Genomic DNA, 15,291 nt, shown 5'->3' on the forward strand with positions numbered 1-15,291 from the left:
AATGTTACGTATAGTTATCGTTTTGAAAACTTAAGTTAGTAGTTTCAAAATATACTTATAACTCATTGTCATTAGTACACAATGAGATATTAAACCATCCTTAGATCATGTTAAATATATATAAATACATATATATACACAAACGTATAATTATCGTATGTTATATAGTTCGTGATATCATCGGTCAAATTGGACGGTCAAACGTTGTGTAAAACTCTTTTCAAAAACACAAGTCTCAACAATTTGGATTGCTTATCATGTTGGTAAGGTTTAATTTATGTAAATATTAATCTCATAAGTATAAAACAATTGGAAAAATCCGGGTCGTTACAGTACCTACCCGTTAAATAAATTTCGTCCCGAAATTTGAATGGGATGGTCATGGCTGACAATAAGTATGTTTTCATGACGTATACGAGTTGGAAATTAGAGTTTTATTATTATCAAGTAATATTGATAAAGCAATTTGATTTTTGTGAAGAGTACGAGTGAGGCTATCACCAAAGGGTGAAATGAGTAGGTATAGATTCGTCATATCTTTTGACGTAGATAGGATTGATTTCCAAGTGTAAGAGATTTGGAGTAAAATCTTCATAATGAGATTTGATTCTTCGATAATCAAGGAAATTAGAATCCGCTTTAAATGCGATCATCTATTTTGATTGCTCTATCGGATCTTTTACTATAAATCCACCTCCCTTCATTTCCTTACAACTCATACCTTCTATTCTTCCTCCCTCAATTCATACTTTAAAACATTTATCAGTATGCTTCATCCAGTACTGATCCTGGATATACTCTTAACTTTCATCTCTGTCATTCTTCTTTTTCATCTACCTCCGGAGGATTTTATTTATTTCTACTATTACCTTGGGGTTATAGTATTGTTAATTCTCCCGTGCCTTTACGTTGCAATACGTATTGATATACACGGTTTGTAATTTATTTGTTATTGTTGAGCTTTATATTTTCTTTTATATTCAACAGTTCCATACTTCTGTTTCCTCTTCCCGACTTCGAGTCAAGCGAATAATGGTCCGGAATTCGTAGGTATGGATTTTGAAATAAACATAGTTAATGTTCTAAGAAGGAAATAGTAATTGCACGATCTTGATTTGGTAAGTTACCAGAATGTCCAAAAAGATAGAATTATCAAGGAGATATGTTCTTAATATGTTTGGAGATTGGGTAGAATGTAAGAGTTGTGTAACATGGCACATGATGACGTTATGATCTGTGAATCATTATGTTCTATTTAGAAACTCAGCATGAATTACTGTAATATAATCACGTTGATCAAGTGTCATTATATTATACTAATTCATGCTTCAGTTTCCAACATTACTTCAAAACATTCATATTTTAAACTCGAATTTTTCAGAATTTAGAAACTAACACAGTTTCTTTTATGTTGTAACGCAAATATTGTGAAGAGATAAATGATTTTTGATGAGGATAGTTGGGAATATATCTTCAAGAATATCGGAGATATTTATAATGAAAAATACGATGATATCTTAGAATATCTAAGATCAGGGAATGACACGGAAAATCTGTCTGTGAAGGTTTAGAATAAGGAGTAAGGTTCTTACTAACGGTTTTAGCAGACACTGAATCATTTGAATCCTTTGAAGGTAGATTTCGTCATTGTGATTTGTCCACGACCTCCTTTATACTTTGCTCAATCCGTTTTCCAGTACCAAATTTTTCGTTCGAGCTTTTCCAATCTATTATTCTTTATTGTCAAACTTCTGACCGTAATTGTTGTCTACTGTCTTTACCACTTTATCAGTCTTTTCCAAAACTTAATAGCACTAATTCGTAGACTGGAGCATTTTTCAGAAACTTCACATTTAAAATATATGTAATTCTTGGGGATAGACGTTGTATATATATATAACTGCCGAAATAGAAATGCTGCGAGATTTCAAAATACCAATTGTTGATTCCGCCAAAGGGGTAATGAGTTGCTGGTACATCTGCTGATAATGTCATGGAATATAAAAGGTTCCCTGGTAACAAAAGGGTAATCGTATGTATTACAGGTTATAATAAGGCTACTTCGAATGTAAAGTCGAGGTTGACTTGCTGAAACTGTGACAAAATTTGCTATTTTGAAAAGGAATCGCAAAGTTATTTTTGCTAATAAATGCTAAAAGATTTAACGCGGATACGTGTTAAATTATGTCCTTGGTTTCGAGAGCTTTTCAGGTGCAAGACTGCGGGTAATGTGTGGTTGGATCATCATCTCGATTGTCTATTATTTGAAGTGTCTTCAGGAATTTCGAAGGGTTTGATCATAGATTGTAATTGTTAATATACTTATGATGTTTTAGGACTTTGAATGATACAAATATTTTTCTGGGTTCCAAGAATCGAATGATGTTCTAGCATAGTTTTGAAGTCAAAGTATAGTTTTGAAAGATGTAAGAGTCCTAAGAGTGATGTCTTCTGTTAAGTCTTGACTTGTATTTCGTTTTGTCGTAATCAAATTTGGATGAGAATGGTTGTTTTGATTTCTATGAAAGAATGTATATTATTGTGAAGGTAGTGAGTATAGTTGATGATTGTTGAATCAGAGTCGAAGAATATAATCATATTAATTGTGAATTTATATATCTCTCGGGTATTACCTACCCGTTAAAAAAAAAATTTCACAAGTAATGTTTTGTACCAGAGAATTTTATTACAATCTTTATGAAAATATATGTACATATATATCTTCTTCAGATGTAATCATGAATTTAATAAGTCAATATAATATTAGACTCATTTGATTTTCGGTTTGAGCTAGAATAGGTAATCTCTAAAACGATTAGGAACCACATATTCTTCACAGAATATTAATGAAGTTATGGATCAATACTTCATTATTTATTCTTATATATATTTCCTTAGTGAATCATGCTGATACTCATTGAACTCTTGCTAACTTCGCAAGATATGAATGTTGTTTCCCAGTAAGCTTCGAGTACATTGAAGATGAAAATGTAAAATCAAACATATTATTAAATAATACACTTGGTTTATTATAAAACGAATTTCATTGAATTGAAACAGGGATTGTAGTTAACGATGATTAAGTTGCTGACGAAGGACGTACATCATTGCATATTTGTAGTATGAATTTAAACGAGTAGTATCTACCCTTTTTCAATTCATACTTAATAGCTTAGTAAGAAAAGATTTATTTTGGTTTCCGAATTCATATATATAAAATATTTATATAAATTCTTCAGAAGAATGAGTTAATACTTCATAACTCGTTGATGCAACATACGCGTTATTGATGATGTCCACGGTGATTCTTGAACTGGTGGAGCTTGTGATGTTAAAGTTGCTGACGATTCTAACGATGTTGACAGCACTGACTGTGTTGGTGAGGCTAAGGGTACTGCTGATGCTGTTGGTAAAATAAGTCTAGCTTGTACCTTACGCATCATTCTTGTCGGGGTTTCTACTCTTCCATTTATCATTTCTGTCCACTCATCTGATTTATGGTTAAGGCAGAAATAGGTAATCTCTATGTCTTTAGAGATTACATAATCACCATAGAATGTTTCTCCGATGAAGTTATGAATCAATACTTCATCGTTTGTTGTTGTTGGTACTTCTTGGTATCTATGGTGCGTGTGACATTGATATCTGAGGTACGGATGGTGATATTGAGGCGTGTGATGCGGATGTGATTGTTGGTGGTGGTAATGATCCTGTTGATGTTGATGATGGTGATAACGTTGATGCTGGTGATGTTGCTGGTGCTTAGGGTATTGAGGCTTGCGATGTTGATGTTATTGACGGTACTGGTTATGCTGCTGATGGTGTTTGTAACCTTCGTACCGTATTCTCCAAAGCCACTACCCGAGTGCGAAGCTCGTTGACTTCTTCTATTACACCGGGGTGATTGTCGGTTCAGACGAGCGGATAAATAAAATCTAGAATTTGATGTAGTATATAATCGTGAAGAGATACTCTGGAAATGAGAGAGAAAATGGTTTCTCGAACAGGTTTGCCGGTAAGCGCTTCAGGTTCATCGTCAAGAGGGCAATTTGGTGGATGGAAGGGATCAACTTCTTCTTGTCTCCAATGATTGAGGAGGCTACGAACCCATCCCCAATCCATCCAAAATAGATGATGACTGATTGGTTGATCCATTTCGGTCACACTGCTTTCGGAGCTTGAGTGGTATTCCATATCGAAATCCGAGGGACTTCAACTAGTGACGAGTTCCATTTCGTATGATTGAATAAAGGATTTTTCGATATGAAATGATTTTTCGGCTATCGGGTGGTATTCTAATTATATAGAATATCCACATATATAGAACAAAAGATCTCATAGATTACAGAGGGATTTACGGAATATGTCAGACAAAGTTCACAGTAACAGATACGCGTAGATATGAATTAGCAAATACGCTAAGATATGAATTTTGTCTATACACCATTCATGCAATGAATGCAGTAAGACGCGTTTAGACTTAAGATGATAAGCAGGTAATTTCCTATAGATGATAAGTAGATGATTTTCGACACAAAATGATAAGCAAAATTTTGACATGCAGACACAGTCGAAGTCCAGACTCACTAATGCAACCTAACGACTTATCAGTTAGACACACTAATGCAGACCTGGTTCGCTAAGACCACCGCTCTGATACCACATGAAACGACCCGACCCAATCCATAGGGACCAATACAATAACATATGATTACATCGCGAGGCATTTGACCTCTATATGATACGTTTTATAAACATTACATTCTTTTGAAAAGATATACCATAAATGAATATTTAAAATTCAATGTTTTCGACATCTGATAATTTCTACATATAGACAATCACCGTAAATAACAGTTTACAAGAATACTTCCGTTGACAATGCAGTCAAAATAAATACACGGTGATGATTTTGTGAATGCAATGCTTCCTCGAATAAAACATGTATGACTCCGTGCACATGGTTTCTCTAACATATATTCAAACAGCGGAAGACTTCTAGGAACTTGAGAATAAACAAGCTTTAAACGTCAACATAAAGTTGGTGAGATATAGGTTTAATGCTAGCAGCGTTATAAATATAGACCACAAGATTTCATATACATAAACATTTTAATAAAAATATTCTAAGTGGTTGAGCACTTGATAACCATACTTAACATTTAATCAACGTCGCATATTCCCTTTATTATGAAATCTCACTACACTGTACCAAGTGTAGTCACCGAAACGAAGTACTGTGCAACCGTTGAATACTGGTCGTCCAGTCCGGTTGGGGTTGTCAGGCCCGATAGATCTATCAACAGGATTCGCGTTTACAATACCACATGTAAATAGTAGTTACCAAGCTACAGGGAAGTATGCCAGTGGTACAACTCAACGTAGAATATATTTTTTTATCACTTGTGTCCATAACGTAAATCATAAAATGCATGTATTCTCATTCCGAAATATTTAGAGTTTAAAAGTGGGACTATATACTCACTTTTGCCTTGAAGGTATTTAACTCGACTTGGTCTCCTATAGATATCACAAACCTAACCATATATATATATAATATATCAACATATTTTCTTTTCAAGTAATCGTTATATATATATATATATATATATATATATATATATATATATATATATATATATATATATATATATATATATATACACTTATAATACTTTTAATATTTTCTTAGTCCGTAGTTAGCAGTCCGATGTTAGTGGTCCACAGTTAGTTGCTCAATAAAATAAATAAAGACCCCATCGTATTCGTATTGATCAGAATTAATCTCGACCCATGGTACCATGTTGTCAAATGACGTGTTGCGTACATAAAGTACCGTGTTGTCAAATGACGTGTTGCGTACAATCATGAGGTCTTATGATTAATCTTCTCGTGTTGTTTACGGGTGGTCCTGAAATATATAAAATCAAATCAAAAGTAATTATATATAAAATATCATATTAATTAGAAAAGATATGATTAATTTACTTTATCTCCAAATATTTTCGTAGCTAAACTAGCTTCGGATACCCAATCTTGTTTTAGTCGTAGTTTCTTCATTACAACTCCGTTTTTGTTGGTTCAACTTGCCACTTCCTTGGATCGAGTCAAATTTTAAGAATATGAACTGAAAATACCTTAGTTTGTTTTCGAAATCACAGATTATAGGTCAAACTTTGGTGAAACTTATGAAAGTGATCATTTTCTATCATAAAAACAACATTTAATGATCATTTTTCTAAATATACTTACACTTTGAGTTAAACCATGAAATTTTTATGTGTTAACATATTCATAAGAAATATCATTTTTCCAGAACATGAACTTCCAATTCAAAGTTCAAGATGGTTTTTAATTATCCAACCCAAAACAGCCCCCGGTTACACTCTGACGACGTAGATTCAGTTTTTAAGGTGTTCTTTGTAAAACCAAGTTATATCTTGTTAAGTTAGCATATCATTATGATATATTACAGGTCTTGAAGTGTTTTAAAAGTTAAGTTAGAAGGATCTATTTAGTTTGCAAATAAGTTTGAAATCATTCAAACTATGTTCTTGTTGTTAAAATTTTACAACATAAAATAAGATAGCTATATAATTATGAATCGAACAAGATTATGAACAAGGTTACAACCTCAAGTTACTTGGACAAAGTTACTGTAAGAGATAAGAAAAAATCTTGGAATCAAAGAGTGGTGGAGTTAGATCAAAAGGTTGGAAGTATACTTCTTCAAATGGGTGGTTATTTTGATATGTTCTTGAAAGAGTTTTCTTATGGTGTTTAAGGCTTATAATTGAAGCTAAATGATGGGGAAAATGCTTGGAGATGATCAAGTATGAAGTTAGGAGTATTTTGAGAGAGAAATGAGGGTGTAGGTATGAGAAAATGGAGTGAAGAAATGGTGTTCATTCATAAAAATGTTTTTAGTTTATAAAGAAAGAAAAGGATTGCTAATTTTGTTTTCTTACTAATAATTCATGCTACTTGACAAATCCTAGTTACCTCATATCTAGGGCAGTAATAATATTGATTAGGATGTGTATATACTAATAGTAAATACATATAGAAGCTGGGTATGATACGGGTACATATACCCTAGATATACTTATAGAAATCTTGAGGAAACGGAATGAGAATTCAAATATAGCTATCTTTTATGAATATACTTATATTATTTTATGTATTTAAGTCCTTAAAAAGTGATTAAATACATTATATATACGATACATGTATAAGCATTATAGGTTATAAGTATATATATCAAAGAATGTTACGTATAGTTATCGTTTTGAAAACTTAAGTTAGTAGTTTCAAAATATACTTATAACTCATTGTCATTAGTACACAATGAGATGTTAAACCATCCTTAGATCATGTTAAATATATATAAATACATATATATACACAAACGTATAATTATCATATGTTATATAGTTCGTGATATCATCGGTCAAATTGGACGGTCAAACGTTGTGTAAAACTCTTTTCAAAAACACAAGTCTCAACAATTTGGATTGCTTGTCATGTTGGTAAGGTTTAATTTATGTAAATATTAATCTCATAAGTATAAAACAATTGGAAAAATCCGGGTCGTTACACAAGTCTTTCATAGCAAAAGACTTGCTCAATTCTCGCTTCAACTGCACAATTCTTTTAATATTTTTACCAACAATCAACATATCATCAACGTATAACAAAAATATGATGAAATCATCATCACTAAACCTCTGAAAGAGAACACAATGATCTGAAGTTGTCTTTTGGTAGCCTTGCTTTCCTATAACTGACTCAAACTTCTTATACCGCTGTCTCGATGCTTGCTTCAACCCATATAGACTTTTCTGAAGTCTAAAAACATTATCTTCTTTACCCTTAACCTGAAAACCTTCAGGTTGCATCATGTAGATTTCCTTATCCAAATCACCGTGAAGAAAAGCAGTCTTGACATCGATCTGTTCAACATCGAGATCAAGACTAGCAGCTAACCCAAGAACCACTCGAATAGATCCCATCTTCACAACCGGTGAGAAAATCTCATCAAAATCAATACCCTTTTTCTGGCTGAATCATTTAACGACTAACCTATTTGTACCTTGGTTGTGAAGTAAGCTCATCTGTCTTCACTTTGAATACCCATTTGTTTCTCAAAGCTCTATTGCCTTTAGGTAACTTCAGCAGCTCATACATATCGTTTTCTTGTAAGGAATTAATCTCATCTTGCATGGCTTCATCCCACTCCTTCTTATGCTCATCTTTCATAGCTTCTGCATAACACTCTGGCTCTCCCCCATCTGTGAGTAATACATACTCATCAGCAGAATATCTAACAAAAGGATGATGGTCTCAGGTAGACCGCCTAAGTGGGAAAAATGAGGGCACATCTGGTACTGGAATCTCTACCTGCTCCGGAGCATAATCATCATCAATACCATGTTCATCATTATGAACATCATCTCCAACATGTTGTGGAGTAACTGGATCCAAATCAACAAGATCAGTACTAGGTTGAGGAACTGAATCTGTCTTCTCAACATCGTTTAACATCCAATCTTCTGTAAAAACAACATCTCGGCTTCGTACAAGTTTCTTCTGAACTGGATCATATAACCTGTTCCCAAAATCATCTTCACCATAGCCGAGGAATACACATGGCTTAGTCTTCATATCAAGCTTTGACCTCTCATCTTTGGGAACATGAACAAAAGCTTTACATCTAAAGACTCGTAAATGATGGTAAGAAATATCTTTGCCACTCCAAACCCTGTTAGGAACATCAAAATGCAAAGGAACACAAGGGGTTAGATTAATAATATGAATTGCCGTATTTAAAGCCTCACCCTAAAAGAAATCAGACAACCCTGCATGTGAAAGAAAACATCTAACTCTCTCAACCAAAGTTCTGTTCATCCTCTCTGCTAAGCCATTCAACTGAGGTGTCTTTAGTGGAGTCTTTTGATGCCGAATACCATTCTTCTTACAATAAGCATCAAATCTACCAATGTATTCACCTCCATTATCGGTCCGAATACACTTGAGCTTCTTCCCCGTTTGCCTTTCAACTAGTGTATGAAATTCTTTAAACTTTTCAAATACTTGATCCTTTGACTTTAAGGTATAAACCCACACTTTCCTGGAATGATCATCAATGAATGTAACAAAGTTGGAACATCCACCAAGTGTCCTAGTATTCATAGGCCCACAAACATCTGAATGAACTAGATCAAGTACGTTCTCTATTCGAAAAGGAGAATGCCTCTTAAACACAACTCTGGTCTGTTTTTCTGCCAAATAGTGAGAACACTTACGCAAATCAATACCACTAACACCCGACAACATATTCTTCTTGAACAAGATAGACATCCCCTTTTCACTCATGTGGCCAAGTCTTTTATGACACAACTCGATAGAGTCAACATTGTCTACTACATTAACAATGTTCTGGATGATCTTCGAACGCGTGAAGTATAATCTTGAGTCTTTCTTGCCTCTTCCCACTATCATAGAACCAAAAGTTAGTTTCCAAATACCATTACCAAAACTGTTATAATAACCATCATCATCAATAATGCCTGTTGAAATAACATTAAGTCTCATATCCGGAACATGTTTTACATTGTGCAAAATTAACTCCATTCTCGTGTCAAATTTCAAACAAACATCTCTAATACCAATGATCTCTGATAACCCAGAATTACCCATCCTAGCAAATACATAGTCACCTGAAGTGTAAGATGAGAAGTGATCTCTACATATTGCAACATGACATGTAGCACCACCATCAACAATACAACTCACGTCATCATGAGTAAGATTAATCATATCATAATCAATACAAATAAAGAATTCATCCGTAATAGTGTTAACTTCAACCTTATCATCATCACCACCATCACTTTTCTTTTGTTTATTCTTGTCATATGCCTTTTTCTTCTCATTATTCAACTGTGGACAATACCACTTTGTGTGCCCTTTTTCATGACAATGATAGTACTCAACATTAGAAAACTTTCCTTTTCTTGAGCTTCTACGATTCTTGCCCTTTTTACCATGACCTATACTATGACTTCTCCCCAGCATTTCTGTGACCAAGATATCTGACTGTGAAGAGGTACCTTGTAACTTTCTTCTCATCTCTTCATTCAAAATACTACCCTTAGCCAATTCCACGGTGATAGTACCATTCGGTATAGAGTTGGACAAAGATGTCCTAAAAATCTCCCAAAAGTCTGGTAATGTACCAAGTAACCAGAGACCTTGAACCTCATCCTCAAACTTGAACCCATTCCTGCAAGCTGATTTATAATACCCTGATATGCATTTAGGTGATCTGTAATAGGAGTCCCATCATGATACTTTAAATCCATCATCTGTTTAATTAAGAACAACTTGTTATTCCCAGTCTTTCGTTCATATATCTGTTTAAGCTTTTTCCATAAGGCTTTAGCATCAGCCTCCCCAGTAATATGATTCACAACATTATCATCAACCCACTGCCAAATATACCCACATACCTGTCTATGCAAAATTTTCCATTGAGCTTTAGACTTACCCTCGGGCATACTCTCAGTAAAAACAGGTAAATAATAATCTTTCACATAAAGAAGATTCTCCATTTTACCTTTCCAAACATGATAATTTGAACCATTTAAACTAATCATTTTACTTGTATTAGCTTCCATCTTTCACACAAGTTAAATCAAATAACCTAGCTCTTGATACCAATTTGATGGGAAAATGGTCACAATGGCCAATCTACAAAACAGAAACAAACATTCGTTTGACAAACATTTCCCGACCTGTATGAAACCGTGAGGATGCTAACAAACAAGCTATACAAAATTCAACCCAATTCAGTCCCAAATCAGTACCAAAACAACTAATAATGAATAATCAAGCGCACACAATATACACGAGACTTTTTTACATGGAAAACCCCTTAAAATCGAGTGTAAAAACCACATGACTCGTAAGCCACTTAAATTCCACTATCATCAACAAGAGAGCAATACAATAATCCTTTTCTAGATCAACTAGAGGCATACAACATCATCATACTCTTGAACAACAATAATTAACAACTATATGAAGAAATTAACGACAAAAGAGGAATGATTTCACCCAAAAAATGCAGTCTGATACAGAAGCTATAACTCGAGCTACAGATCTATTTAAATGAATTCAATGGTTGAAAACCTTGGCACTGATGTCAGGAAGACACAACCCAAATTTTATGAAGATCCAACAGTTAGATCTCCGGGGATCGTCTCTGTTCTGACCTGTAGTTTTCAAAACCGGGAATGGAATATCTCACTCTTTTTCTTGATCTCTCTGATCTCTCGTATATCCAAAATAGCTGCACACTTAAATTTTAAAATGCCCTAGAATGATTGACTAAGTCAATTTGCATCTTGGGCTAATTTTGTTGGACTTGGGCCTTTCTCATTAATTGGAAACCAATAACCCAACATTTTGATCTCTGCTCAATTAGCTCTCTCATTTGGTCTCGTATTCAATTATGGGTGGATATGACCTTTCCAGCTTGGGCTTTAGTGGATGACATTTGAGCTTGGGTTGATGGGGGTTCCAATTACGGCCGGTAAGCAAAGAATCATCTTCAAGGTCATTGTTCTCCATGCTCTTTGAAATATTTGGCGGCTTCACAATAGCATCATATTCAAGATTTCGTTTATCGCCCATTTTTGATGACATTGTGATTTTTGTTTTTAATTGCTTATATTCTAGGTACTCTAAGACTAGAATAAACTGGACGATATGACTCCAAAACCCTTTGTACTCTTTGTAAATTTCTAACATTTCGCTAGTTTGTTGATAAAATTGTTATCGTTCCAAATAAAAAACCTCCCAATTTTTCCGGTGAAAAAACTAAAATTTGTATAAATAAGATTCCAGATTTAATAATTACAACTGAAATCAACCATTAGTACAAGCTATAGTTGAAAACAACTATCAATTCAAGATATAGTTATATTGAACTATTAAACTAACCAAACAATAATGACTACTTAATTGTGTAGACATTATGATCTACTTAAAAACAACCATTAACCATTGATACAAGCTATAGTTACATTGAACTAACCAAACAATATAATACAATCTATATAGTCATATAAAGCTCTAAAATGATAGATGTCCTCATTAAGCTAAGTACTATTTAATTTTCATAATGATGATGTCATAATTTTATATTAATTTAATTAAAAAAATAATACGAAATCTTTTATAAAAGGAAATATTAATCTCTCCTAAATTATAAAATCTTCTACTAGTACACCCAAATTTTAAAGCGTATTAACTTATATATAATAACTAGTGAAATGACTCGTGAAATCACGGGTTTGTTTAAACGAAACAATTTAATGACATATTTTAGGTATTAAATGATTGTAAATGCTAAATTCTTTTATTGTAATGACCCGTTTGACTAAGAAACTTGTCGTTGTTTTTACAAATATATAGAGACATGTATTTTCGCATACATATGTAATGTAATTAATTTCGTAAAAAGAATTCATATTTGAATATTAATAATATAATAATTATAATTATAATAATTATTAGTAATAATAAATGCCTTTTAAATTTTTTTAGAAAATTAAAATACAATTATTATATAAAAGTTGTAGAATATGCTTTAAAATTTGGGTGTTATGTAGAAGATTTTACAATTTAGGAAAAATTAGTATTTCCTTTTATAAAAGACTTCGTATTATTTTTTTTAATTAAATTAATATATAATTATGACATCATCATTATGAAAATTAAAGGTTAGCTTAATGATGACATCATCATTTTAGAATTTTATATGACTATATAGATTGTATTTTAATTTTCTAAAAAAATTTAAAAGCCATTACTTTATTATTATTATTTACTTTTAATATAATAATTATAATTATAATTATTATATTATTAATATTCAAATATGGATTCTTTTTATGAAATTAATTACCTTATATATTTATGTGAAAATACATGTCTCTATATATTTGTAAAAACAATGACAAATTTCTTAGTCAAACGGGTCATTAAAATAAATGACTTTAGCATTTACATTCACTTAATGCCTAAAAATGTCATTAAATTATTTCGTTTAAACAAACCCGTGATTTCACGGGTCATTTCACTAGTTGAACAATAAAACTATAACCAGTAGAGCAATTGAAAGGATCTAAAAGCGAATTCAATACCAACTGAACGACAATCCTACCATCTACCAACAACCAAACAATAGCTAAAAACACCTAAAGCTATTTAAACAAGCAGCAACCATTCATCGAGACTTTCGAAAATCACAACAACGAAACTCTGAAGAAATTACCTTATCGACGGCCCTTATACGCACAATTCCATACCACTAAAATACAAAAACGTGTAAAATCAAAAATCAGTCACTAGAATACCTCCTATACAGAGTCACTATATCTTCTTATTAAATTGGGAGGAGTAATATATTAATATTCTTAATTAAAATTTAAAATATAAATATAAATAAAATAAAATGTATAAATATTAATAAAATGTAAATATAAATATAAATATAAATATAAATATAAATATACATATACATATAAATATAAATATAAATATAAATATAAATATAAATATAAATATAAATATAAATATAAATATAAATATAAATATAAATATAAATATAAATATAAATATAAATATAAATATAACAGAGTAAATATTAAATATGTGTAGTTATTACTCTGTAATCAATCAATAATTAATAAGTTAACTTTAAATTAAATTAAAGTTAAGATTTTATTAAATTAATAAGTTAAATTTAAATTAAATATAGAAAGAAAATAGAACATAAGATTTTATTAAATTTCTCTCTTTCTGTCAGTCACACTCTTGACTCTTCCCCAAAATCAACTGAAACCCTAATCCTAGCCACTGCTACAACGTAACAATGGCGGAGCATTTGGCGTCCATTTTCAGTACTGAAAAAGATCTAGTGAACTGTCCTTTTCTACTTTAAGATCGGAGCTTGTCGCTGATGATACGCATAATGATTCGTATCGACATCCTTTGACGACATTTCGTCTGGAGCATAACCAGTATGAATGGTACAAGATGAAGTACTTTTTCTCAGAACCACTTAAGCAAACCGGCCAGGAGATTATCCACGTACACATCTGGGAAGCATTGTCCCGGATAAAAGCTGGCTGCGGCGTCACATAAGCCCATCCTACCAGGACAAGTGTACAGGCTACCGATACCGCTTACCTACAAAACACCGAGAGGTTATGAACCATATTGAAACAACCCAACCCATTATTATACCGACCCAAATTTTTTTTCTTTTATTTAACGCATTAATATCGATAACAACGACACCATAGTTATGTTCACAAAACATTTCCAATACTTAACAGGTTTAAACAACTTTGAATTATACATTACACAAGTTTAGGTGTCAAAATGGGCATAACAATCCAAGACCCATTTGAAACAACGAAAGACACTTTCGACCCAAAGCGTTTAACTCCAACATAAGACCGAACATGATGATTGGGATTGCACTACCCAATCCTAAGTCTAATCCAAAAGCAAAGTCTTCTAAAGCAACCAACAGTAGTCCACTAATTCCCGCGCTTACCCTTGCCACCTCTTCCACGCAAATCTATAAAAATATAAACAACGAGAGGGTAAGCTATAAAGCTTAGTGAGGATAAACATACTATATACATACATATACATAAAATGAATACGTATCAACAACACAAATAATAAACACATACCGCATCATCGTATAACTAAGCAAAGCAATACATAACGTACCACCATGTCAATCCGCAAGATTAGCTACAACACAACAATATATATATATATATATATATATATATATATATATATATATATATATATATATATATATATATATATATATATATATATATATATATATATACGTCTACCCAAAATCCCAAGGTTAACCCCTTACCCTCAAACTCATGAAGGCCGGCTGAAACCACACGTGCCCAGTTAATTCGAAACCACACGCGATTCACCACCTTCATCTCAACGACGATAGGGTCGGCCGAAACTACACGCGCCTCAGTGAATCCGAAACCACACGAGATTCACTACCCTAAGTCATAACAATAATGGGTATGTTCGAAACCACACGCGACATCGTGAATCCGAAACCACATGCGATTCACTAGTGAAGATGAACTACACGAGAATCACTACCCAAATCACTTCAACAACATCAACGAGGTTGACCTACTTGTAGTTATGAATCGGAAATGCACG

Source organism: Rutidosis leptorrhynchoides, chromosome 11, assembly GCF_046630445.1.
Source record: "Rutidosis leptorrhynchoides isolate AG116_Rl617_1_P2 chromosome 11, CSIRO_AGI_Rlap_v1, whole genome shotgun sequence".
NCBI classification, from domain to species: domain Eukaryota; kingdom Viridiplantae; phylum Streptophyta; class Magnoliopsida; order Asterales; family Asteraceae; genus Rutidosis; species Rutidosis leptorrhynchoides.